Below are 24,167 nucleotides of genomic sequence, written 5' to 3'. Positions count from 1 at the left end.
ACTTTGTTTGCCGATGTATCCCAGCCTCTTAGAACAATGCTTAGCACATAAACGACATTCAATAAATATTTGCTGAATGAAAGAAATGGATACCTGTAGTATGAGCTTTATATATATTATCACGTATGATTCTCACAGTAAAACCATGAGATGTAGATGCTATCACCACCATTTAATAAATGAAGAAAGCAAATACTAGAGAGGTGTAGTAGCTTGCCAAAAGATACACAATTTAGTTGGTACAACTCCAAAATATACTCTTCTAGCCGTAGTGTGCCATATGGAGGAGGCCTAGGGCAGATGTGATGAGTCAGGAATCACTGCCCAGCTCTAGGAATCCACAAGCAATTTGTATGTTTACACACATTGGGTTTTAGATACACTCTCTTGTGCCAAGCCAGTTCCTTATCCCTGCCCTGCCACATTTCAAAATACCAGAGTGGCAAGAGGCAGAGGCATTTTTCTGAAGGATGAGCTCATTCCCTGGCCTGCAGCCTTGCCAAAGTCTTCAGTAAATCTATTGCAGAAGGTTGGACTGCATCAAGCTTAGGATTATCTTGCTTTACTACAGCTGGGACCTCAGGAGAATCAAGATTTGAGTCATCATAGTAATGCTGTGAATCAGGGACCATCCTATTAGGGGAAAGAATTTGTTTTCATACTGAGATGTGTAAAGTCTACACATCACAAAGTAAAGATGTCAGTTATGGACACTGAAAATTCAGCATGAGTTTATGTCTTTGCTCTATTTGTCTTGGTATGGGTTTTCCAAAACCAGACAGTGAGACCAGGAATTGAGGGCAGGTAGTTTATTTGGGAGATGATGCCAGGAGCACAGTGAGGGAGTAGGGACGTGATACAGGGAAAGGGGAAAAGCCAATAAATAATATGTTAATGAACTGATCACTATTGTGGGAACTTGGAACTCAATTCTTCTGAGAAGCTGTATAGAACACACCTCAGAAATGCCCCAGTGGGGCCTGATGAAGCAGGGGGTATGTATACCGTCCTCAGTAATCTTTTCTGGGCCGTTAGCCACTCTGAACGTCCAGGCTGCCCGTGCAAGTGATCCAGCACACTCCAGGCAGACAAAGGAAGCCGTCTGAATGTAGGAAACTGTCTGCAGGTGACCACTGTTGAAAGACTAATCTCTTTGTGTCTCTCATATTTCATACATCTTGTGAGTAGGGGCAAAACACCTTTGTTTTGGAACTCTTTTCAAAAATATTTGTATAGTGAACATACTTGAGAGATGAAGGCCATGTCTCCCTCTAGAGTGAAGGGTAGGTCTGTTTGTGGTCCAGCATAATAAAGATAATGTCTCCTTCTGGGACAAAGTTCAGGCAGGCTTACTGCCCATTATAAAAATTTATGTTCCCTAAGCTCAGGGTTCCTCTCCTGCAATGCAGTCCATTACGTGTGCAGGTGTCAGCTGAATCTCTTTAGTCCTTGTGGGACTCGGTGCGAAGAGGAACTGGGGCCAGTGCCAATACTCTGGCTACTACTATTGCTGTGAGGAGTAAACTATCCATGACATCTCCACGCTGTGAGTCTCTGACTCACATGTCTCATGTCTTCTGCCAGCATCCGTGAAACTGCGGCAGAAAGACTTGTTAGCTTGCAAGTAGGGTAAAATCTCAGACCTTTGTCAATTCTTGAAGCTCTCCAAGGTGATTCTAAGGGACATGGACAGGGTTCGTACTGTGACTACTGCGTGCTGTGCTTCTCTCTGTTGCTAGTGGTATTAACCCGATAGTACTAAATCTCTATTTTATTCTGTATGTTTGATTGCGCCTCAGAGCTGAGCACTGTGTTCCTAAGTAGTACCAGTCCCTTTTTAAGGATAACAACAACAAAAATAATTTTGGGGGAATCTCTGAGCAGGTAAAAACATATTGCCTATCGGATACTGATTACATATTTCCTTTTTTCAGGGTGGGATGCCTCTTCTAGTTTTGTATAGAATAGATTCACTGATTCGTGAACATCATAATTGTTCTTTTTTCTGAATTATGTTGAACATATTATTACCAAGATTGTCTTTCGTAATGAAGGTTTTATGTTGTTCCCATTTTCAAGGAGTGCTTTCATGTTCTGTGGTATGCAAAGAAGGTTCATCTTTGGCTGGGTCCCAGGGGACATCAATGGGCTTACCCCACCTCCAGCCCCTGCCTCTTGTCATATTGACAGGGTAGTTGAAATTCTCTATTCCAAGACACCACATCTGCCATATATCAAAATTCCGTGAATATGTGAGTCTGTAGCTGAATTCTGTTCTGTTTCAAAGTTTTCTTTGTCTATTCCGTCACCCTTGCCACATCCTCTCAATGACATTTGAGAGGGCAGGTCACTCTACCTGGTATTTTTTCCCCCTTAAAGAAAATCTCAGCCATTCTTGAGCCTTTTCTTATCAACTTCCATAAAAAAATAGTCAGTTGGGATTCTGCTTCGAATTACTTGAAACCTATTTTAAAATTTGGGGAAAATTGACATATTTACTCAGATTTTGTCTTTATATGGTATTTCTCTCCATTTACTTTGGACTTCTGTAGCGGCTTTCAATAATTAACATGTATAATTTTCCACATAAAGGTCTTGCATATTCTGATAGTTTTTTTCTTGAGTACATTATATATTATTTTGCAATTATAAATGGCACAGTTTTTAATATTACAGTGTATAGCTGCTGGCTGCAAGTTTATCAAAATGTGATTTGTTTTTGCATATTGAATGTTGAAATTATTGCAGCCACCTGTTAATTTTAATAATTTATCTGTGGAATCTCTTGAGTTACCTATCTAGGTGGTTATATCGTCTGCAGATTATACAACAAGCTAGAATTTTCAAACACTTTCACATATATTATGCCATCTGATTCTCCCAGCGCAAGTATTTATTATCCCCATCTTAGAGATGAAAAAATATATCCAAAGGTTTTAAGTGATCTGCCATAGATATCAAGTAACCGAAGTGGAATGATCTAATCTCCTGCCCTCTTATTTTAAAATAATATGATGCCTCCTGAAATCACTCACCATGAAAAGGAGATGAAAATTACAATCAGAGGGAAGTCACAGATACTGAAGGTAGATGAAAAAGAGGGAAATAATTTCAGTTACCATGTGAACATCAAAATGTAATGAACTGGCCAAGAGACCTACAAGCTCTTTATTTTCCCCCAGTTTGCCAGGTTTAATATCATTGCTATGTTTAGTTTCAAACTGTAACATTTCACTTTTGTCCCCACGCTGCTGGGCTAATGAAGTCCTTGGCTGCATTTACACAACCAAGGCAACATCGGGCTGCTCCAGTTTCAGATGGTCACTTCATACGTGGTAGGGACTGGTATCGTTAACTGTTCTGCCTCTCATAATGCTTTGGAGAACGACAAAGATGTAACCAGCGAGTCTAGCCATGCTCATATCATCCTAACCATTATTCCAGGCGGAAGGTCACAATTTCTTCTGTTGTCTTCACTCTTCAGAATCTGCAAAAGTACTTTAGAGTTTGGATTCTGAAAGAGTATATCCCATTTCTTCCTGTGGTTATTTTCAAAAGAGGCCTGGAAAGCAAATGGAGGAATTTCCATTTGGTAAATATAGGAATTTCTTCCACTGCCTTGGAGAATATGTTTCTTCTCCAACGTCAAGAAGATATATTAGAATCTGCCCATTGAGTAATGAGGAAATAGAGTTCAGGAGAACTCATGAAAAATTAAGTGTTGGTTTCCATGTTTACAATAAAGATCTGGCATCTCCCCAAGTCGTGCTTGAAAAAACTTGTGATTTGTTATAAAACCAAATATTGGTAGCTCCTCTCCCAGGGTAGTACAGTATTGGTCCATAGTCTGCAATAATTCCAATCATGAGGCCGAACTGGATTGAGGTGTATGTACTGAATAAAGAATATTTTGCATAATACGTGGCCTGTGTCATGAAGCCCCTCCCATGCCGAATGCTATCTAAAGTGCCCAGTGTGCACAAAGGACTTCTTACGTTCCCCAGCTGAACCATCTGTTTCACATGGAAGTGGAAATTGAGAATTTGTAAGCAGGACTTGCAGCTGTGACTCACAATAAGGCAGGGCTGGATGGGCTGTACAGTCGGTAAACAGAGCACAGCATAAACCTCATCAGCTCCAAGACCTGAAAACCACACTTCTTGATTCTTGCCAGTGCAGCCCCATATGGAAACTTACTGTAGGAAATACTCCAATGAATTCAAATGCCAGATTGTTGGAAAGCCTCCTTAAGAAAAATAAATCCCTCTTATTCAGGCAGTTACTTCCTTTAAAAAAAGATCCCCTTAGCTTTAATTCAGGGGCTGCAAATGAGGCATCCTTTCTCTCTTTCTGTACTCTGAATGCTTCAAGGAACGTAGTTTAAAGCTTATATTTCAGAAGTGTGATTTTTATAAAAAAAAGGACATTCATCATGGAAGGTTCCGTGAAAGCCCACTCATTTCTTGAAGCTTCCAGAAAGAGCTCACCTCTGAGACGGACCTTTTTTCAAGATGCTGGGACAGCATGAGACAAAACCAAGGAAAGACGGTGAACCACACCTGAAGTGCAAAATCACAGGAGATGGCTCAGGAAGATATTAATATTTAATTAAAGCATGTTAAAATGAAACAATTATCAAAAACGAGAGTTGACACGTATGCTTTACATTGCTACTTTGCTTACTCTGCTTTTGGAAATACTAAAGTAACAATGTGGATGACAGGCTTTTATGAGCCTTGCTGAGCAATAACATACCATCAGAGGGCTGGGGACATGTCATGTAACTCATATGAGGCTCAGTTTTGGAAGAGTAAAAAGAACACTGTTGGTACAACCAGAAGTAATTTTGCGATAACTCAAGTAATTTACTTGAACTTCTTGGAAATAAATATTCAATGTCCAGAAATACGGCTTAGTGTCTTTTTCCTTGCCCATCCACCATCCTCGAGCACCATAACCAGATCCATGCCACTTTCAAGTGCTCAGATGCTCAGTAACCACTTCTGTGAGACTGAATTCCCCTCAGAAGCCCCGGCAGGTGCATAGTGAAGCTGGACAAGCCACAAGATCTTTAGCACGCTGGGGAAGGTAATATCTAAGAACACTCTTAAAACGTGGTAAAAAAAAATACTTGGCCTATCCCACATATTCATAAAATTGCAGCAAATAAATTTAATACATCTCAAATGAAATTGTAGCTTGCCCAGTTCTAGGTTCTGAGTGACCCAAGTGTATCTAATTATTTCTGGATTTTCAAAACCCACACGAGCATTACCTTATTTTGGCTAGGGGCTTTTATAAAAGCCCATGTAAAGGTGCCCCTAGGTCAGCCTTTCAGAGTATAGTGGTGAGGAGTAGTTTTGGAAAACTTGGCTTTGACAACTTTGCAAGGCTAAGAAAAAATGTAGAATTCATTTAGCTGCTTCTTAGCTTCCCTTTGCTATTTATCTTTCTTTTTTTTTTTTTTTTTGGCGGTACGCGGACCTCTCACTGCTGTGGCCTCTCTCTTTGCGGAGCACAGGCTCTGGACACGCAGGCTCAGCGGCCATGGCTCACGGGCCCAGCCGCTCCGCGGCATGTGGCATCTTCCCGGACCGGGGGCACGAACCCGTGTCCCCTGCATCGCCGGCCGACTCTCAACCACTGCGCCACCAGGGAAGCCCTGCTATTTATCTTAATAACTAAGTGAGCTTCCTGCTTTAGGACAAAGCCCAAGGGACAAGAGATTCTTGTGTGCAAATTGCTGCTTCTGTGACAAATCTCCTTAGAGTAAAGGTCTGATTAACTAGCATGATTCTTGTGTGAACTGAATGTTGAAAGTTTGAAGATTGGGCATTTCATTTATTTGCTTATTGACAAGCATAAAATTCTTCAGAGGTGTTATTCTGCACGTAAATAGCTGTAGAGGAACACTAAGCATAGCCTTAGTCAGGAGAGGTGGCTCTCTCACTGTGTGTGGTCTTAGGAAACAGCCATTCAAGGAGTTTCTGGAGATTCCTTTGATTAGATTATGTGGATGAAACTGTTACACACACTAGAAAACCTTATGTAAGTAGAAAACATTATTATTCGCACCTGCTGGGTGCCTAGGACATTGTAGGCATTCAGTTGGTATTCCTCGAATGAACGGATGGCTGAATGAATAGCGTAGGTACTCTAAACCCAGTCAAAGGAAAATTGAGAATTTCAGATTACATCTCTACTAACCAAAATCTCCTGCCAGAAGTCTGAGTTGGGGGGGTGTATGGTTCATAATTGTTCTTTTTCTTGTTTTTCTAAATTCTTGTATGAGTTTCTTTTGTTATCCTTTGATTTTCATCTTTTCTTAAGTGTCAAACAAAAGAGTCCCCTCACTTCAATAGACATTTATTAAACCTTTATTAAATGCCGGGGAAGATATCATCTCTGCCTTCGAGGAGTTGCCAGTCTAGCGGTGAATTCAGGCATGTTAAAGAATGTCCCTCCAATGGGGCAGATTCTGAACAGGTGCTATGGGGTCAGGGAGAAGCGGCATCGTCTTAGCCTGGGGACTCAGGGAGGTGACCCCTGTACAGGATGAAGGAGGTCTACAGTGTGAAAACTGAGCTGAGAGGACAAACTAGTGGGGCCGTGAGTCGCCAGGATTTTGCTCTTCAGAACATTTACTTGGGTTCCTAGATTCTGCCTTCATTCAGAATTGAAGTCATCAATCTACAAAGAGCCTCCAGAGTTGGTGTTTCCCCTTGAGCTGATCTCCCCCTTTCATATGGAAACTTACTGTAGGAAATACTCCAGTGAATTCAAATGCCAGATTGTTGGAAAGAGCCCCCTTTCAGCTAGAGGAACCACGTATCTTTTTATTGAGCTGTCATTAGTATACAGCATTGTGTTAGTTTTAGATGTACAGCACAGTGACTCATTATTTTTGCAGATTATATTCCATTATGGATTATTACAAGATAATAGGTATAATTCCTTGTGCTATACAGTATATCCTTGTTGCTTACCTGTTTTATATATAGTAGTTTGTACCTGTTAATCCCATACTCCTAATTTCTCCGTCCCCCTCCCCTCTCCCCATTGGTAACCACAAGTTTGTTTTTTTTTTTTTTTTTTTTTTTTTTTTTTGTTACGCGGGCCTCTCACTGTTGTGGCCTTTCCCGTTGCGGAGCCCAGGCTCCAGATGCGCAGGCTCAGCGGCCATGGTCCACGGGCGCAGCCGCTCCGCGGCATGTGGGATCTTCCCAGACCGGGGCATGAACCAGTGTCCCCTGCATCGGCAGGCGGACTCTCAACCACTGCGCCACCAGGGAAGCCCCACAAGTTTGTTTTTTATGTCTGTGAGTCTGTTTCTGTTTTGCATAGACATGCATTTGCATTATTTTTCAGATTTCACATATAAGCGATAACATAATATTTGTCTTTCTCTAACTTATTTCACTAAGCATAGTGTTCTCTAGCTCTGTCCACATTGCTGCAAAAGGCATTATTTCATTCTTTTATATGGCTGTGTAATATTCATATATATCACATCTTCTTAATCCAATCATCTGTTGATGGGCACTTGGGTTGCTTCCATGTCTTGGCTATTGTAAATAGTGCTGCTGTGAAAATTGGGGCGTGTGTATCTTTTCGAATTAGCATTTTTGTTTTTTCCAGATACATGCCCAGGAGTGGGATTGCCGGATCATATGGTAGCTCTATTGTTAGTTTTTTCAGGAACCTCCGTACTGTTCTCCACAGTGGCTGCACTAATTTACATTCCCACCAGCAATGTACGAGGGCGAGGAGCCGCATATTCGAATGCTCATCATCACTTTTAATTGAAGTTCTGTTTCTTGAATTGCAATGCATGAGTGTACTGATTCCTCTATTAGAGCAATTAGAAAATCAAGTCAGATAGCCCTGGGAGCCTGCACTGTGAACTCAAAGGGTTACAGGAAATGCGCCTTGGCTCTGCTGCCATGGTAACGAGTGGTGCGCCTGCTTTTTGGTTCCAGCATAGGCCATAGTGATATCATTTTCTCTTGGGGTGATTAAGAAAAAAAAAATTGAGAAAGCAATAAAGGCAATATCTTGGCTTTTGTCCCTGCATTTAACAGCTAAATTATATCCCTGCATCTACTAATGGTATCGGAGTGGACTTTTGGAAGGGGCAACTATTGTTGATAAATCTTCACTGAGGCTCTGCGTGACGCTGGCCTTAGGAAAACTTTGGATGTGCATATAGGGTGCAGGAGGGCTGATCATTGCTGGGTGAGCTGCGCTGCACGGCTGGATCCATGAGTGGGGATGCTTGAGTCTCTCACCTGGGGTCTCTACTAACAGCCTCCTTGATGATTCCCCAGCCAGATGCCGTCCTTTGGTGGTTCTCAGTGGCGGGGGGTGGCAGGTGATTTTGCCCCCCAGGAGACATTTGGCAATGACTAGAGACATTTTTGGTTGTCACACTGGAGGAGGTGTTGTGCTAATGGCATTTAGTGGGTAGAAGCCAGAGATGCCGTTAAACATCCTGCAGTGCACAGGATAGGCCCCCACCCCATAGACTTGTCCAGCCACAAGTTGTCCATAGCGCCAAGGCTGGGAAACCCTACTTTAGACCATGAATTTCATGGTTTGGGAATGGCTAGCATTCAGGATGCAAGAATAGTCAGTGTATGAATATGATGCCCTGAAATGGATTTCTTCAGGGTGAATCTTCTGGACGCTTCAGGGGATGGTCAGAGCTGCTCCACCCTGGAAGAATGTATTTTACTAACGGCAGCCTCTTGAGAGCCTCACAGTGAAGAGTTCATCTCGAACCTTGCGTGACTCAGAAGCCCGAGAGGCTTAGGTGCTCAATTCCAGAAATAAATTCCCTTTGCCTCACACTGTACTACTTGTTTAGAATTTCATGTAGGTAGCAGAGCACATGGAAATGACACGTTTGTTGTACTTTGTTTCAACACCATGTGTTGAAATGGCTGCAAGAGCAGCAAACTCTTTTCCAGAGAATTTCATTAATCAGCCTGGGATCAAACACACAGGAGGTAGCAAAAGAAAACACAGGTAGTGAATACGACAAAACGGAAATAGACACAGATATAGAGAACAAACTAGTGGTTCTCAGTGGGGAGAGGGAAGGGGGGAGGGGCAGGATAGGGGTAGGGGGTTAAGAGGTACAAACTATTAGGTATAAAATAAGATGTACGGCACGGGAAATATAGCCAATATTTTATAATATTTATAAATGGAGTATAACCTTTAAAAATTGTGAATCACTACGTTGTACACCTGAAACTTATATAATATGGTACAGCAACTATACCTCAATAAAAAAACCCATATACACACCCAAACATGCACACACACAAAAACTTGTTCTTTGCTCTAGAAAGGAGATTTCGAGTATAAATGACTTGTCAGGCTCTGTGTAAATATCAACTACACGTCAACCTACTTCTTAATATTCTGGAAAACCTCACTTAAAGGGGCAAGAACAAACTTCCTTGTTGTTGGTGTCTGGGGACCGTTCTGATGACAGCTGAGTGTACACAGCTCTGGAATGTGCTCACTCATCAGCCATTGCTGTCAGAGTGAATACCTCTCCTGTCACAGGGAAATAATATCACACCTGTGCAAGCATCTTCAGGTGTTTCCCAGCGGCACTGTGGGAGTTTACAGCCTGTCTTTTTCTGAGGCAAGGCTTTCCAGACATGTCCGTCCATGAGCGTCTACTCGCATATCTGCCCACGGCATTTGCGGTCACTGATGTCAGTCACATACAAATCGTCCTGGAATCCTTCTGAGTCCTTGGACTTTCTCGTATCAGTTCACTAAGCCTTTATGACCACATCTCCTGTGGTGTGCCAGAGCCTGGGCTCCAGGATGCAGATCTAGAAATCAGGAAGTTGTGATCTCTGCTTTCAAGAGAGGTCGGTCAGGATAGGAAAGCGCGTGTGGAGAATAAGTGATGAATTTTCATCCGAGAGAAAGCATGGACAGGGGCGAGAGTAGCCCAAGGAGGGAGGGCTATGTGGGCATGTGAGTCTCAGAGGAGGTCTGACTTTGGAGCTCACCGTAAAAGCCCAGTGAGAATGTACCTCGGTAGAGAGAAGAGTGAGACGCAGACGTGGAAACAGAACAGTGTGGTGTCTTCCAGAAGCTCACAGTCAATGCACAGTGGCTGCCCACACGTTTGGATCCCATTGCTAATGGGATGTGACGGGCCTGTCCAGCAGTTTAGAAAGATAGTCCTGGAAGTGGACTAGTCTAGTGGAACATCTGGCTTCTCATAATCTTCAAAAGCATCCTGTTTCCAACCACCCCAGGTAAGCATAGAAACCAAGTCAAAATAGCTTGCTCCCAGTCTCCCACCCTAAACCAAGGCGCTGTGTATACAATTCTGGAGGCGTCACTGGCCCCTGGCTTGGAAAACTGAGTAAAGGTGAGGCTTCTCAGTGAAAGAGACACTTTATGGTGGGAGAGGTGCGTGGATAATGTTTGGTATTTCACATGGTAAATATGAGATACCCGAGGAATATCCTGAGGGGATGTCTAGGGAGCTTTTTGCTAGATCACCTGGAGCTCAGGAGAGAGGGCCAGGATGAACACGTTCATTGTGGAGGAATTCCAGTCTAGGTCATGGTTCCCAGCCATGACTGTATCGCCTGGGGAGCCTTTAAGAAACCTGCTGCCCAGGCTGGCCCCGAGACCAGTTATATGAGACCCAGGCATCTGTATCTTTTAAGGGAAGAAGCGTTCTCAGTAATCATGCTGGTTTCTCAGTGAGAGAAGAGGGAACTTCAAGTGGTGCAAGTCTGGGTAAGGGCTTGAGAAGGGAAGTGGACTGTAGGCTAAGAGCCGAAGGGACTGGAGAAGAGAGGAACACAGTAGACTGATGGCCACGCAGTGCTCTGGGCTCCTCTCAGATAAAAACCGTGGATTTTTGTGCAGCCTGCATGTTGTTTTTTCTTGAGCTATATTCGACATACAACATTATATTAGTTTTAGGTGTACAACATAATGATTCGACATTTGTATGTATTTTAAAATGATCACCACAAGTCTAGTTATCCATCACCACACATAGTTAACATCTTTTTCTTATGAGAATTCTTCAGCTTCACTCTCTTAACAACTTTCACATATGTAATATAAATATGCAATTGCAAATATGCAAAAATAATATTATTAACTATAGTCGCCATGCTGTACATTACATCCCCACAACTTATTTACAGGTATACCTCAGAGATATGGCGGGCTTGGTTCCAGGCGACTGCAGTAAAGCGAATATCACGATAACGTGAGTCGTGCAAATCTTTTAGTTTCCCAGTGCATGTAAAAGTTATGTTTACACTATACTATAGTCTATTAAGTGTACAATAGCATTATGTCCATAAAAACATGTAAATGCCTGAATTAAAAAATACTTTATTGCTAAAAAAATGCTAACCAGCCTCTGAGCCTTCAGCGAATCATAGTAGTAACATCAAAGATCACTGATCACCGACGACCAACAAAAATATAAAAATAATGAAAAGGTAACTGTGAGAATTACCAAAATGTGAGACAGTGACACAAAGGGAGCAAATGCTGTTGGAAAAATGGTGTCTGTAGACTTGCCCGATGTAGTGCTGCCACAAGCCTTCAATTTGTAAAAAAGCGCAATATCTGTGAAGCGCAGTACAATGAGATATACCTGTATTTTTATAACTGAAAGTTTGTATCATTTGACGGCCTTCGCCCATCCCCCCCACTTCCACCCCTACCGCTTACCTCTGGCAACCACCAATCTGTTCTCCGTATCAGCTTGGTTTTTGTTTCTCTTTTTTAGATTCCACGTATAGGTGAGATCATACGGTACTTGTCTTTCTCTGTCTCACTTGTCTCACTTAGCGTAATGAAGTCTGCACATTAGTGTAAGTTTTTCCCAGTGTACTTAATATGCAACTTGAAGGAGGGGGTGTGGTCTGTTTGATCAGGAGAGGACTTTGCTGAGTCACACAGAAAGAAGAATTTCTGCAGCCGACCTCGGTATCCAGGTTAGGTGAGGAAGGCGAGTCCTTATCTGAAGTTGAGAGCGGGCTGCTGATTATCTGGAAGAAAATCAAGAGAGGAGGAAGGAGGGGGTGCTCAAAGACTGGAATATTTGAGTTTAAGATTCCAAAATAGTACAATTAGGGTGGAGGCATGAGAGAGGGTGGCTGGATTTGCTTGGAAGTGAAAGCCATTGCAATTAAGGTGGTAAGCATATGTGTGGAGAAATATGTGTTCACTCCTCTCGTACCCCTTTCTTCTGAAGTTTGTCTTGGTTATTGCCAGTTTCCTTAACATAAGAGCTATCTCACAGTGACCTTGAAACGTTTTAGCACAGTTATGTTCTATAGAGTAGATATAGCTCCATGATTTAAGAGCACTCACCACAGCAAATTAAAAACCCTCACTCTTGCATCGGGAAATGTACATATCAGCCAACTCTTTATGTCAATTACAAGGCATTTATGCAAATTGCATTGCTTCAATCGAATGCTTTGCAGAGTTAGCATCCTTTAGAAACATCTTTCTTGGTAGAACCCTGTATTTTTGACTTGTGATTGTTTGCATGTTTTGTTTTGTTTTTTGCTAAGTCTGTAGATAACATTCTTTCTTGAAGATTATTAATTATATATACAGATACCCTCTCTGAAAGTGTCCACTTGGAAGAGGCCAGAGATCTAAGGCAGAAGTTAGCAAACTGTTTCTGTAAGGGACCAGAGAATAAGTATTATTGGCTTTTCAGGCCAGAAGGTCTCTGTCACAAAAACTTGACCTTGCTTCTTTAGGCCAAAAGCAGACATAGACAATATATGAACGAATTGTGGCTGCATTGCAATAAAACTTTATTTACAAAAACAAGCAATGGACTGAATTTGGCCCACAGGCTGTAGTTTGCTAACCCCTGATCTAAGATAGTAAAAGACTCCAGTAGGTTGTGTCATTTTGTGGGAAAGTCTCCTCAAGTACAGATTTTAATCGGTTTTACTTTTTTTGTATGAAGGTTTTATTTTTTTAATTAATTAATTAATTTAGTTATTTGGCTGTGTTGGGTCTTCGTTGCTGCACACGGGCTTTCTCTAGTTGCGGTGCGCGGGCTTCTCATTGTGGTGGCTTCTCTTGTTGCGGAGCATGGGCTCTAGGCACGCAGGCTTCAGTAGTTGTGGCTCGAGGGCTCAGTAGTCGTGGCTCATGGGCTCTAGAGCCCAGGCTCAGTAGTTGTGGCGCACGGGCTTAGTTGCTCCGCGGCACGTGGGATCTTCCCGGACCAGGGCTCGACCCCGTGTCCCCTCCATTGGCAGGCGGATTCTTAACCACTGTGGCACCAGGGAAGTCCTTGGTTTGACTTTTCAATGTTGACTTTAACTTTTATGCCGTAGTTGGTTATGACTCTATAGAAGGGAAATAACTTGGAAATGATGATGACATATGGAAGGTTCTAACTATGGATGGGTTTATGGAAACCTAATAGGTCACGATAGTCTGTCGTAGACAGTCGTCAGGTTTGTCATCTTAACTTGCTTCCTTGAACACTCAAGCATGTCCTCCCTGGTCTTGAAGAAATGTAAGTGTCTGACACTGCAGTGCCGTTCCCTTCAACCGTGTGGTCCATAGGCACAAGACGAGCAGTGTAGTTCAGTGTTCGCTGTACCGATGCCTGTGTTCTAAAATATTTCCTCATGGAAATTCGGTGTCTTGGACTGAAAATCTGTTCCCAGCTTTTAGAGGCTCTGTATTAATAAGCGCCCTTTTTTGATAGTAAAATGTAGCTTGACCAAAAATATCTCTGACAAGATGTCAAGGCTTAATGTTCCTCTTGTGATTTAGCAGACATGGTGAAGTAGGAGAATACTTCTCCGCAGATATTCCTTAAGATGTCGATCAGAGTTTTGTTGTTTCATTGTCCCTTGAATGTATTTAAATACTTAGTATTAAGGCTTATTAAATATTTACTACTGAGGTTGTCACTCTCTGAGGTGGTTTGATGTTTCAACCAGGGCCCTGAAGGGCTGTTTTTGATCAGGCATTCCTTGGAGTTAAATGTGTGTACATTGGTAGGACAGGAAAGGAATGGAATGTCAGCTTTCTGCCAACGACTCTTTTGGCTGAAAGAAAATTTTTTCTTTTCAGTGTGAGTCACATGGAGAATTTATCTTAGGAAGGCATCAAAAAAAGAAGTGAAAAGCAATTAAGAAGAAAAAAACCCTGCTTACATCCATGTTCGCCCTATTCCCACTGGAAAATGGGTACCAAGTAGCATTTTTGGTTACCGCTTTTTTCTTTTTAAAGCAAAACTGAATTTATTGACTTGTTCATTTGGAACATGCCCAGATGGAATGAGCCTTACTCAGGACTCACTGTGAAAGAAGATAGCAGAAAGCATGGTCTGCTTTTCTCACTCTGCACATGGGAATTCTCATCAGAACGGTCAGCTGGGGCAACTTCAGGGAATAATATCTGAAGGGATCCTTCTATCCCAGATTGTAGAGCAAAAACAAAAGAATTCATTAAGAATGATTAGCTTCTGGATGGAATAAATTAGATTTGCAGTTTATTTCGACATGTTACTTGAACGTACACAGTAATGAGAGTCTGACACTCAATTTGTTAATCCCTCTGCATGAAGCAACTGGTGAACCCTTAACATGCTGTGATGAAAAGTTAATTCTGCCCAATTTGTGACAGGATCTCCCTTCCACACATTCACTGAGCATAGCACGTAGTGCATGTGTTTTAAGTCTCATGCCAGTGTGCTTTGGAATGGGCATGACCCATCCTAGGTATTTCTCTAGCTTCCGCTCAGCTCTAAGTGAGCGTTTCTTAACCTCAGCAACCTTTGATATGTGGGGCCGGATGATTCTTTGTTGTGAGGGCCGTCCTGGGCACTGTAGGATGTTAGCAGCATCCCTGGCCTCCGCCCACTAGATGCCACGAGCACCCCTCCATCTCTCCCACACTACCCCCTCCCCGTTATTGCCACCCAAATGTCTCCAGACATTGCCCAGTGTCTCCTGGGAGACAGAATGGCCCTGGTTGAATAACACTGCTCTAATTTGATATCGCACAGCCCTTGGTTTGGTATCGTTTAACTGATGTTCTAAAAAGCATTGGCCCCAAGCATAGGCTTCTTTCTGCATATTTGATCCCTGCTTTGCATTGAGTGGTGGAAGGAAAGGGCTAAATGTGTACGGTGTCCACACATCTAGGTTTGTCCGGGATAACTGGGGTTTTGTCTGTTGCTCGGATGTGATTATTAAGTAACATCACCCTAAAGAGTGTCCAAATAGGGGCGAAAATTATCCAGCCCCCTTGCAGTTCGGGGCCCTTTGGCTTTGGAGAACGGGTATGAGTTTTAAGGGCTCCTACAATCTCAGGAGGCTCTTTTCCTCTGCAGAAGTCTTTGACTCCTTCCTGTCCTGCTTTGGAGCCTGGAAGTTTAACCATTTCATGCCCGTATGGACTACATACTCAAGTCTTGAGCCTTAACTCCTAATGACTTCAGTTTTTGACCAGCTAGACAAAGTGAGCTCAGACAAGAGGAAAAAGAACTGTGCTTTTAAAAGAATTTTCTTTTCTCAATAGAGACAGTTTAAAGTTCTAAGTAAAGAAAGAGTTGCTACTGATTTTATAATGGCTTTTATACTGGCTTTTACAATCACGCTCTTACTGGGGTCAGGCTTCCTGTTTGGAAAAGTGCTTTGCAATACTTCAGACAGAAGAGAGTGAGTTTAGAACAGACTGGGCTACAATAGAAGGGAGTTGAAGAAATCAGAGGTAGTTTGAAAAGCAGTCATTCCTTTGGTCTTAAGAATAAGGAAAAACAATTTTTTTTTTTTATTCCTCAGTAAATCCTGTCACATGTAGAACAGACTGCTTGTTAAAGCCTTGAGTGGACGGTTGGATTGTGTGGTTCCTGGCATGTACCTTTGCTCGAAAGAAGCGCACAGAAAATCTCCAGGTAGTAATATGCACTCTAACCTGTAATCAGAATCGGGCTCCCACCTGAAAATATGACGACAAGATTTTCAACCCATAGTGAATGCAAGGTAATTATGTGAGAACAGTCCATTCCAAAGGTCAGCATTAATTTGGTTCTCTGTAACTCAATACCAGCTGAGATTTGAGTTTTAAAGTAATACAGATTCATGGATCTACGTGAGATGTTGGACATATAATCTCCCTTCTTCCCCACACTTTTCTTCTCTTGTCATCCTCCTAGAGCCTTTATCGTCTCTTTAGCCCAGACAAAACCCTCTGGGTCTGGAGGGCCAAAGTTACAGATCCCTGACTGGAAAAAAACCTGAGGCCAGTTGGCTTCACCTACTGACAATTCCTTGTCCCAATGTCCTTGACTTCACATTGTGATGGTTTTTTCTCCCTGGGTACACCTGACATCAAAATTGTAATGGCTGTTGTCTCTACCACTGAAGGTTGTGTCTTTATCTCCCATGGATTTCAGTAGATTTTTCAGGTATTTCCTGGGTCTTGCCCTTCTTCCCTCTTGGCTGTGAAATTTCAGTTGGCAGCTGTGCTGTATTTCCCTGTGGCTCTCAGTCCAGTAGCCTTCCGTTGAAGCGATCACCTCTAAAACTGGTCTTTAGCTTAAAATAAATAACCGCCTGTAAACTAAGGGAAACTGACTGTAGAGAATATGATAGAAGTGGCTGTTTTAAATCATTGAATTAGGTTATGCTTTGGAAAGTCTATTTCATACTTCCAAGTTATATAGAATACTGTCTTAGGATATAGTCTTTGAGGAGGGTGTGACCTTGGCTCTATACAACTGCAAGGGACAGCAACCAGGAAATGTGAGCCCCTCTACTCTGCCTTGTAAGAGAGCATCGGATATGAGAAGAGATTCACCTGAACCTCAACGTAAATGCGCTCAGAATATAAGAAATCAGTCTCACATTAGTGTGCCAGAAGAGTAAACATGCCCCAAATAGTGGAACTTGAGTTGCCTAAATTTAGAGTATTAGCATTATAGGACTCTATGCCTGTTAAGAGGCTACCCAGCCCTGCCGTTTGCCTACAGACCCCAAAGTCACCTTTCTTTAACTGTCTTTCTGACCAAAAATATGCTATCATTTTGCCTAATGAAGTTTGTTCTTCATCATCTTTAGCATAAACATTCTCATCACAAAGAACTATGTTTTGGAGCACTGACTACACATGATGAACTTACTGTGAAGTATTGTGGGCACAGAGAAATATGGGGTATTTCTTCTCAGTGAACAAGTACACGACCAAGGGGAGGAAACAGGACAGAAACAGTGAGAGAGAAAGCACAAAAAGATAAAAGAGCATGTGCTAAGCGTTCAGTGACAATGGATGAAATAGCTAAACAAGGAAGCTGAAGGTTAGAATTTCGGTAAGGAGTTAGTAGGAATAAAAATATAATCAAACAAGATGGGAGTTTTCTTTTATCCATTAAGAATTACACGTGGCTGTCAGAAACAGAACTGAAATAAGAGTGTCTTAGACAAGGTAGGTGGTAAGTTTTCTCACACATAAAACAAATGAAAGGATTGGGCTAGTATAGCAGTTCAGCAATATCATTAGTGTCTCAAGTTCTCTCTGTTTTGCCATTCTTAGTGCCTGCTTTCCTATTCTAGATTGTCTCATGATCACAAAATGGCTGCTACATGTCCAGCCATCATGCCCATGTCTTGGACAGAAAGAATAAGGAAGAGGGGAGCTCAGAGTGTCATCCTTGCTGAGACAGCTTCCCTTTAACAATTTTCTAGAAGCCTTCCACCCGACACTGGGTCTCTGATATCTTTAACTTTTTCAGCCAGGTATTATGACGCCTCCTCCATCGTTATGTTACCAGTAAATAACAGAAGAGTGGATGTTGGATAGACAATTAGTAAGCTTTGGTACACAGTTCAACTTTTGCTGATATTTAAATATCAAAACCACGTAGTTCTTCTAAGCCAGAGGTGAACAAACCATGGCCTGTGGGCTAAGTTCAGCCCACTGACTATTTTGGTAAAGAAAGTTTTATTGGGACTCAGCCACACCCATTCATTTATGTGTGGTCTGTGATTGCTTTTGCACTGTCACAGCAGAGTTGAGGAGTTGTGACACAGACTTTCTGGCCTGCAAAGCCAAAAGTATTTTCCATCTGTCCCTTTACATGAAAACATTGCCAACCCCAATTCTAGACAGATAACTGAATGGAAAAATGGGCAAAAGACTGGAACACACACTTGACAAAAGAGATCTCCAAAGACCAATACACATATGAAAAGTACTCCAACTCGTTACTCATCAGGGAGATGTTAATTAAAACCACAGTGCGGTACCACTGAATGCCCATCAGAATGGCTCTAATTAAGGAAGAGAGAGAGAACTGACAATATCATGTAGTGCATTAATATGGGACAACTGGAATTCTCATACATTGCTTGTGGCAGTGTAGGTTGGTACAAATACTTTGGGAAACTATTGGGCAGTATCTACTAAAGCAGAATGTAGGTACTCCCTATAATGGAGTATTCTACTCCCAGGTATACACCCAACAGAAATGCCTACCTATGTTCACCAAAACCCATGTTCTAGAATGTTCATATTGGTACTATTCATTAATAACCCCAGGCTGGTAAAATGTCTCTCGACAGTAGAAAAGGAAAACAATCATGTTTTATTCATACAATGGAATACTTCTCAGCAGTGAAGGTGAAGTATCGCATGCTATAATGTGCAGTAGTGATGAAAGACACCAGATGAAAAACACACTGTCCACTGCAGGATTCTGTTGATCCAAAGTTCAGAAAAAGGCAAACAATATCTATGATGGTGGTGGTCAGGAAAGTGGTTACTTTTGCCAGGTAAAGTTGGGAGAGGGTTTTTCTTGTTCTGGGTAGTCATTATACAGGGATGTTCACTTTGGCAAAATGAACTGAATTGTACACTTATGAATTCAGTACTGTTCAGCTTGTATATGTATTATATTGGACTTCAATAAGGAGCCCCCCTCCCCCAGAAAAAAGAAAAAGAATCCATATCTCTTTAATGTTGGAAACGTTGCAGTGGCGCTCTCAGCCAGTTTTCTATTAAAAATGTTGCCTATGATGATGTGTTCTTCCTAATACAACCACAGAAGGCTACACAACAGGCCTGGCCCTTTGTTTGAGACTATGTTTGCATTCTAGTCTCAGTAACAAATGGAACACATTTTCTGTTTCCGGCTTTCTGCTTTAAACTCCATCCCCCCTGACAGTGTGGCCACCTAGGTGGTCTCAGCTCCAAGCAGCCCGTGGCAAGGATAAGATGGTTGTATCTAAGCTGCAGTGGATTAACCCACTGAGCAGACCCCGTACCCCTGGGCTTTCTGGCCAGAGGAGAAAGTGAAGGCTGCAAGGTCAGCTGAATGTGGAATTTATGGATCCTAAGAAGGCATTTTGGAAGGAGGGTTCCCCCCCATTTCTGTTTAGTCTTAACGTTGTGAAGTTGTAACGAGGCACTGGAGACTGAGGGAGCTGTTTGTATGCGGTGTTGTCTGCCTCGATGGCACTCTTGAATTTTGGCGGGCTGCCCAGTCTTGTGTGGGAAGTTGCTTAAGATGTGTGCACTTCTCCAAAACATCAAGTTTAGATTTTAAAAAGGATTAAAGTATTATTCCTTCCAAAGCCAGGAATTGAGGCAGCTTTTAAAAGAGAAGTTCAGAAGAAATAGCCAGGTCTTTTTAAAGAATTACCCAAACTTTTCGCTGATACTTTGAGTTCAATTTGTTCCCTCCCATGGATGTAAGTGAGAAACTATAAAAGAAAGGAGAATATTAAAAGCTAAAAATGAATGAAAGGGATGTAATAATCGAAGCATTAGACTAATTGATAGCCATACTTTTTTTTAAAAAGGCACTGCTATAAACTATTTAAAGAATTGAATATTTGTATATAAATCATTATTTTAAAATTAATTAATTATTTATTTATTTTTGGTTGCATTGGGTCTTTGTTGCTGCGCGCGGGCTTTCTCTAGTTGCGGCGAGCGGGGGCTACTCTTTGTTGTGGTGCACGGGCTTCTCATTGCGGTGGCTTCTCTTGTTGTGGAGCACGGGCTCTAGGTGTGTAGGCTTCAGTAGTTGTGGCAGCCGGGCTCAGTAGTTGTGGTTCGCGGGCTCTAGAGCGCAGGCTCAGTAATTGTGGAGCATGGCCTTTGTTGCTCTGCGCGGCATGTGGGATCTTCCCGGACCAGGGCTCAAACCCGTGTCCCCTGCACTGGCAGGTGGATTCTTAACCACTGTGCCACCAGGGAAGCCCTGTATATAAATTATTTAAATCATTGAATAATTGTAAATAAATCTAGATATTCAATCTAAAAGTTCTGGCACGTACATAAGATGTACTTCTTTTCGTATCTCATAATTATCCAAAATCTTTAATTTAAAAAGACATCATTTTTATGTATCTTACAGAGACTTGAGACTATGTATGTGTGTGTATAAATATACGTAATCACATACATATGTGTAGACATTCATGACATTTAAAAAATTACCATCCCCTAAAGGAAAGAAAAAAGCAACTGGCGAGTGGTGAGAAAAAACCGGAGCCAACTGCTTGTGAGACTTTCTGAAGATTTAGATTATCTTGATGCAGCTTCCCAGCTCTGGTGTAGCACCTCAAAGAATAAGTTTTTGGAAAAAAATCCAGTTATCAGTTTAGGAGAAACCCCAGAGAAATTGCATAACTTGCGTTTTTGTGGAAATTAAGATCTGGCCGTTACAAGGGAAAGAGTCACCCACCCAACTGCTTTGGTCCCAATATTTGGGTTACTGCTGCTTCCAAGGGGGTTTCTCATTAAGGAAATAACTTCCATGTTCCTTCCCTTTTCTTCTTAGCAGTCCTAGGAGGAGAGTGGAGTTAGGGGGCTGGGCTGTTGGAACAAGGGTGCCGTTGCCAAACTCTTGTGATCAGAAGTTAAGTGGGTGCCTTGCTTTGTGGGCCTCGTCTTAGGAGAAGTAAATTATGCTGCCCCTTGGCGGTCCCTCAGTGTTGAACCGGGAAGGAACTAAGTCTCAGTGTCTGATAATAGATTTGAACAAGGGTGAATGTGTAAAGATGGGACTCAGACTTGTCAAAGCTCAGCCTTTTCATGGGATTTTGAGTGGATTCTGCTTGTTTCATGAGAAACCAAAGTAAAGAGCCTGACCTCCTATAGATCCTACCTGAACTGCTCTGCTTTGGGGAAGCTCCCCTGTTCTGTGAGCCACGTTCACCTCTTGGTCATGTTGAACTCCCTTGAGAGAAGCCCTTGAATATATTTATTCTATAAGCTAAAATGGCAGCCCTGAGATTGGACAGCATCCCTGTGATTTCCTGTGGACTTTCCTTTTCTGGAGAAGTGGTTTATTCTTTCCTGAGGGCCAGAATGATGATTTTAAAAGGTTTTACTTTTCAATACCACATCATAGTGTCTTGATGATAATGTGAGCCATTTGCAGCATTCAGCATCTGGGCATGGGAGTCAAGACTGGTCCGAGGAAATGATTCTGTTGAATAAATCACCAAGTTACTCCAAGCAGCAGTCGCTGCCGTTGTAGCGATTCTAGACTTGCTGGTGCTATAACTACCAAATGCTGACTGTTCTCATCTTCTGGAAGCAGATTTAATAACAGTATTCAACACATATTTCTCCAGTGCTTGCTGTGTAGTAGGCACGGGACTAGGCTCTGGGGGTAAAAATATGACTATGACAGTCCCTGTCTTCGATGAGAGCAGCGTTTCAAGAGGAAACAGAAAACATGGTCGCTGTAATAGTGGTATGACCAGAAGGCTAGCAGAGCCTCCTATTGCAGAGTGGTGAGGTGGGTCTGTAAGGTCCCGGAAATCTAGAGAGGCTGGTGGGAGTTACACAGGCAAAGGAGAAATGGAAGGTGTGGCGGGAGGGAACTGGTGGATGTGATGGAGAAAGAAGTGTGTTACAGGTGGAGGGAGTTTACCCCTTGAAAACAAAGGACTCATATTCAGTATGTGGCTTAGAATTTCCAAGGGCATCTCCCCTGGCAAGGAGCCAGGAAGGAGGATGGCCGCATTTTGGGACGTTCGGAATGTGAAGAGGATGCTCTGTGCATCGTGCTTGTAGAAAACGGGTTGAATTTCTGAATACCTTCCAGAATCTCAACCAGTCTGGAAATTTTATATATACACATTTGTCTATCCAGTATGGCATGACTTAGAAGTCACAGCCCATTGAAAAGTTGATGCCATAAAAATAAATAACAATTCAAGTTTGCTTGCTCGGAATGACATAAGGTTTTTAAGACAGGACAAAATCGTCAGACTCTAAGGGCCAAATGTAGACATGGATGTTCTAGAATCTTCTGCTTTTCTGGTCTCAGAGCACATGGCATGCTGTGTAATTGAATCCAGTGTAGATGTGTGCGAACTCCATTCAGATTTGGAGTGATGGATACCAAGGAACAGCACGTGTCCAAAAGCAGGTTTACACTTGCAAGCTGAGGGCACAGGGAAAGCTTTCCTTTCGATGAGACTTAGAAAACACCAATCAATGAGAAAGAAATACTTTGACACATGATTTGACACTAGTGCATACGAACACAACAAGGGAATGTTGGCTTTTGGTTATGATTTATATTGCTCTAGAAGAAATGGGGATGGGGCTGCCTTCTACAGCCCAAATGAATCCCCCATACATTTACCCGAGACTTCTAGAAATAACATAGGTATGTCTCTAAAAGCTTAGATATGTGGAAAAACAGAATCCAGTTCGGAAGTCTGCCTGCCCTAAACAGGCTGCTTTATCTTAGGCCAGTTGTCTGTCTGTTTCAAGTCTATAAATGAAACAAAATAATTGAGATGTTAATAGAAACGAATATATGGAAGATATATTTTTTTCCTTTGGAATTATAGAACTCCTCCAAGAGGGAGAAGATGAAAACCAAAAGTAGAAAAAAAAAAAAAAAACGAAAGGAAATAAAGTGCTATGTTAGTTTTCTAAATCGGGGGTCAGCGAACATTTTCTGCAAGAGACCAGATATTTTAGGCAGTTGAAAGCAGCCATAGACAGATACATACATGAATGGACGTGACTGTGCTCCAGTAAGACTTTATGTATGGATGCTGAAATGTGAGTTTCACGTAATTTGCATGTCATGAAATATTATTCTGTTGGTTTTTCTTTCAACCATTTAGAAAGGTAAAAACCATTCTTACTCCTATGCCGGATCTGAGACAAACGGCTCTCCTCATTTGTTCTTTTAGAACAAACAAAACAAAACAAAGTTGAAGTACAACATGCTTTCTTTTTCCGGTTTTTTTGTAAATTATTTGAGTGATGGTTTTTCACCTTTGGTATTTTCCTGGATTTTTCTCGAATGCTTTATGCCCCTGCTAGAATGCTTTGGGCCCCTGTAGCACTTTCTAACATCAGTTATCATGCATATATTAAGTGCTCATCATGACCTGAAATCCTGGGGACAGACTTCAGAGGAAAAGAAAATATTAGCAGTAGAAAGTGGTATAGAAGCTCCTCATTTATGGAATTTCAACTTGTACACTTTCATAGATACAAACAAAACCATACTCTGGAGTAAAGCCCTCTGGCTCTCTCCTCACCGTCAAAACATGCATTAAGAGGTTCTGGGAGCTCTCTGTTTCTGCTTTATTTCCCCTCTTGTTTTTCAGTTTACCTAATATTTACAGTACTTCTGTTTGGTGCTGAGGAGTTGTGCCATTAACCCCATCTTGTATGATAATCTCAGAGGAAATGAAGGAGAAAATGCTAGTAAGAAGTAGCAGAAGACTTCCTTGGTGACACAGTGGTTAAGAACTCGCCTGCCAACGCAGGGGACACGGGTTCAATCCTTGGTCCAGGAAGATCCCATGTGCTGAGGAGCAACTAAGCCCGTGCACCACAAGTACTGAGCCTGCACTCTAGAGCCCACGAGCCACAACTAATGAGCCCGCGTGCCACAGCTACTGAAGTCCTCACGCCTAGAGCCCATGCTCCACAACAGGAGAAGCCACCACAATGAGAAGCCCTTGCACCACATCAAAGAGTAGCCCCCACTCGCTGCAACGAGAGAAAGCCTGTGCGCAGCAGTGAAGACCCAGCGCAGCCAAATAAATACATTTTAAAAAAAGGAAGTAGCAGAAAGGAAGGCAAGATAGAAACAATTTTTCAAAATCCAATTAGGTCAG

General features: G+C 42.2%; 1 protein-coding gene across 1 annotated transcript in view; it reads left to right on the top strand.

The window, feature by feature from the left end:
* ARHGAP6 (Rho GTPase activating protein 6) overlaps positions 1 to 24,167 on the top strand; it is a 487,363-nt gene that overhangs the window by 181,673 nt on the left and 281,523 nt on the right. The gene's annotated exons all lie outside the window — the stretch shown is intronic.

Source organism: Aethalodelphis obliquidens, unplaced genomic scaffold (assembly GCF_003676395.1).
Source record: "Aethalodelphis obliquidens isolate GAN/ISIS:26980383/991018 unplaced genomic scaffold, ASM367639v1 scaffold104, whole genome shotgun sequence".
Classification (NCBI taxonomy): domain Eukaryota; kingdom Metazoa; phylum Chordata; class Mammalia; order Artiodactyla; family Delphinidae; genus Aethalodelphis; species Aethalodelphis obliquidens.
Note: the sequence above shows the minus strand (reverse complement) of the source record. Positions and strands in the feature narration are given on the sequence as shown.